The sequence below is a fragment of the Lolium perenne genome, chromosome 2, assembly GCF_019359855.2.
Source record: "Lolium perenne isolate Kyuss_39 chromosome 2, Kyuss_2.0, whole genome shotgun sequence".
Lineage (NCBI taxonomy): Eukaryota > Viridiplantae > Streptophyta > Magnoliopsida > Poales > Poaceae > Lolium > Lolium perenne.
This window is the reverse complement of record NC_067245.2, coordinates 106,960,660-106,964,894: the sequence shown is the minus strand read 5'-3', so window position 1 is coordinate 106,964,894 and position 4,235 is coordinate 106,960,660. Positions and strand designations below refer to the sequence as shown.

Below are 4,235 nucleotides of genomic sequence, written 5' to 3'. Positions count from 1 at the left end.
AGGCCGATTCACATATTTCTTCTATGTATATTCTTCAAATCCATCTTGATCGCGGCCCACCTCTGACTCGGTCAAATTCTGGTGATAACATTCTCTCAACATTTTCAAATTCCATTCCACTTAAGTCATTCCCAATTGTCCCTAGACAATTGAGGTGTTTTAAATACTTTTCAAATGAATCCTTTTTCATATGGCAACACTTGCACATCTTATGCACACCTCTGATCTACCACATTGTATTCCCCCATCCTCCAATTTTTGATCATATAGACGATCATTTGATACTTTCAAATCACTCCCAATCGACCTCTTATTTGTAGAGCAACTTATATTTCATCATACCCATGTCAATCAACTATTCTTTTCCATCATGAATTGATGGCTTATGTCAATATATTCATCCTTGTGAGTATATGATTACATCCTTCACTATCTCTTTAAACCTTGGACTCTTTATCACTTGAAGGAATCTATTTTCTTTGCATAACACAAGTGGTGCCGTGTGTCTTGCATAAGCACTTGAGTGCCATGTGTCTCATCTTGTTTTTGCATAATTCAAATCTAAAATCTTGTGGCGGCCATCTCACAAATGGCCTGCACTTGAAACATTATACACCACCATCTCCATCATCTCCTGGGCACGAAAACCTTCAAGCCACAAATACCATCATGGTGCATATCACCATCACACTCTCCTTCCATCTCTATCTCTTTTATATTTTTGTACACATTATCTAAGCCACCATCTTGGCATGAAATAATGTGGCTCCACTATGATCAACATGTATGTTGGAAGCTCCCTTTTTATGATTCATTTTTTTTGAATGGCACATGAAGGAGCCGGCCATGCCATGCCATGGCACACATGTGCACCATACCTCTCCATCTCTCTCTCTCTCACAATTACTCCACCTTGGGAAAACCTCTCTTTTCTTTGTCTCTTTCCAATGCCACTAATAATTTTCAGCTTGGGTCAATTTTCCCTTCCCCAAGCCAGCCACCCACCTTGGCCAATCACAAAGGAGGCAACCAACTCCCTCTCCGTCTATATAAGGAGCTTGGCCGGCCACCTCCTTCACCTTTGGCTCTCATTTCTCTTCCTCCACTCCCTCACACTCTCCTCCTCCACTTCCCCATGAAATGCTGCTGCCCCTTGCTTGCATGGCCGGCCATGGCCATGGAAAGCCACCAAGATGAAGCTCCCCTCCTCCCTCAAGCTCCTCCTCACCATGAGAGCATCCCTCTCCCTCTCTTCTTCCCTAATCTTTGATGAATCCAGCTCTATTTCTCTTTTCCCCTCTCACAAGATTGGATCTTGATGCAGGTGCATGTTGGTCCAAGCATGGAGAAGGTTGAGCAATCCTCAGATCCGAAACTCTTGACCAAAGTTCGTCCAAAACCTTGCAGTAATTTCTGCTATCTTGTTGTTTCAGATTCTGGTACGATTTTGTAAAATCCGCCAAAACTCGTGTGCAGATCCAAATCGAGTGATTCAAAGTTCCGCAGTTAGATATTGAAAAGATCTACAACTTGGCGTTGGTCTCATCCTCAAATTCGTTACGGATTTTCCATGGTAAATAAAGTTATTTAAACATGCAGAATCACTGTTTGTTAGATTTATCCCGTTTTCCAAAACCTTTTTGAGCAAACTCAACTATGTGTGAAAGCCCTCTTCAGTACCTTCATTTTGGCATTGGTTTCACTTCAAATGACCTCCTGAAATTGGAATGGTTCACAGATCAATATCTGGTCAGATCTGACTTTGTCGAATTAAACCAGGAGCTTGGAAACGAATTTTTGAATGAAACCAACTGGGTAAGAACCAACTATTCAATACCTTTCAGATGCAGCAAACCTCATATTTTTGTGATTTTTGTATGATTTCTGGTGAATTAAACTTGTTCTGTGTGTTCTGCAGACATGACTGTTAGCTTTTAAATCACCAAAAATCCATTTTTGAACCTAATTGAGTGATTCCAATTTTGTAGGACTTCTAAATGTTTTCTTAATCATCTCAAACAAGTTTCAAACATTTATCTGTTGTGTAAATGCAGAGTGAAGCAAATGGTACAGACATGCAGTAAACTTGTAAATCCATTTGTGAGAGTTTCAGAAACAATTTGAACCCAAATCCAATTGTGTGTGAATCTCTGTTTAAATATCTTTCAAATTCCAGTGGCCTCATATTTTTAGGATTTTTCTATGATTTATGGCTTACAGATCTTGTTTTCTATACAGTCAGATTCAAAGAAATTCCTAAAATAGTAGGATTAACCTTTTTGGGTGATTCCAATTGGGTTAGTCTTGTATTAGTACTTTCTATCTAGGAAAAATATTATTAGTCTCTGTTCATACATATTTGTTGCTGTTAGTAATGTATATGTGTGACATGCATTGTTGAAGCAAAACTTCTCGGTTTAATTAAAACCCTTGACCAACTCCTTTTGGTAGAGATGGGCAACCTTTGTTTTATGCTTGCAAAACAAAAGCTCTGCAACTTAACATTAGCTCTTTTGTTTAGCTTGAGTTTTCAAATGGTGTGGTATCTTGCTTGCTTCCTATTATTGTATAGTGTTAAGTGAGCCAATTAAATTGGGAAAACTGATTTCTACTTTTCCAAAAATGTTTGAAAATGTTTTGTGAATGTATTTGATGTCAAACTAACGCTCTTGTCCTCTTTATGATTTTATCTACCAGGGGGTACTTAGCTTGTGCCATGGTGATACCGAGAGAGGCAATTGCTAAGTTGTGATACTCTCATACCTTTACTAGGTAAATAAAATGGGTTCTCTTTAAGTTGTTTGTGGTATCTATAAGTCCTTTGTATAGTGGCCCTTATTTGATTGGTTAACTTATGATTGTTGCATGTTTGTTTTGTTGGTACAATGTGATTGATTGTGTTCCTTTTATATTTTTCGGCGATAGATGCGAACAATTCCAGAGAAGAAGAAGAAGTGGAATCAGACGAGGATTTTTTTTATTTATGTTGTTGGGATTCTTATATTGATGGAGTTGAAGAAGTCCAGTGACAAATAAGCCAAGGCAAGCCATCTTTGAACTCTGAATGATGTGGTGTTGGATGTCAATTATTGATGTCCCTAAGCATCTTATCCCTTATGTGATGATCTCTCTATGTTGGTCTATGTATGGTTGTAATTGGAGTATTTCCTTGTGGTGGTCTTTCATCTTTGTTCACATGTTGGAGGGATGCATGGTGTCACGGCCGTGCTACTCCCTTGGGTCTACTTGAGTGCTCAACATGAGCATGTCATTTACAAAATAGAGTTTTACACCACACCCCCACCTTGTTGAGTCTAGATGGTATCAAGGTCATGAAGCTTGGTGTAATTCTCAACTTGAGAGAAGTATGCCGTGGCCCCTCATGAATGATGAACGGGTAGAATACCTACACCACCCAAGTTGTATAGTAGCACCACAAATCAGAAAGTTTGATCCACCTTATGTTATCATCTTACATGCTTACCTTAAGCAAGTAGGATCCACTTTATGCCACTCACATATACCCTCATGGCATGATGATCTTCATCTCGGCCATGGTGTTGTGTTAGTTCCTTCTCATGAAACTATAGGTTGGGAACCCCTCAAGGTTTACCTTGTTGTAAATGTTTATGAAAACCTTGGGTGAGTTAACCCAAGTGTATGGTTTATGAAAGCAAAGGATCTTGATAAAGATGTTTGGAAAAGTGGTGTATGGGTGTTTGTTGAACAACCAAGGTGTTGTGGGAAAAAGAAATGGTTTTCTAAAAAGGAGCACAGCGTATAAGTGTACACCAGCCCAACTTTATTCGCGCAACCACATTATCCAATATGGGCACGGGCTTAGTCCGTAGTTTGTTGAATTTGGCATGAGCACCCTTCACAACTCTCTAGGGAGGGTCACGATGACCTCCGACACCGGGTTGCGCTCTGGAGGAGGCAATACACTGTCTAAACCGATAGCCGGACGATCACTGAGGGTCTTCCGTCATGGCGCCGGAGATATGCTCAAAAGGAGGTATGCTGCCGGGGTGCCGGGAAGGGGTAAGCCTGCAGGGAAGGACTTGTGCCAATGGAGACGGGCGAAAGACTATGACTGGTTATCCGAGTCTCGCATACTTTCGTATGATGATCCGGGGATGATCCCGGCGGATTTATCAGTTCTTGTGGGGAAAGTGCGCAAACTCTGCAGAGTTAAATCTATTCGAATAGCCGCGTCCGCGGTCATGGACGGGTTG

The 4,235-nt window shown here is 40.6% G+C and overlaps 1 long non-coding RNA gene across 1 annotated transcript; it reads left to right on the top strand.

Annotated features, from left to right (window-relative positions):
• The first annotated feature begins 1,706 nt into the window (after nucleotides 1-1,706).
• Nucleotides 1,707-3,030, top strand: LOC127330236 (uncharacterized). Its single transcript, XR_007869200.2, has 3 exons — nucleotides 1,707-1,815; nucleotides 2,698-2,772; nucleotides 2,926-3,030. It is a non-coding gene; the product is annotated as an uncharacterized lncRNA (long non-coding RNA).
• The last annotated feature ends 1,205 nt before the right edge of the window (nucleotides 3,031-4,235 follow it).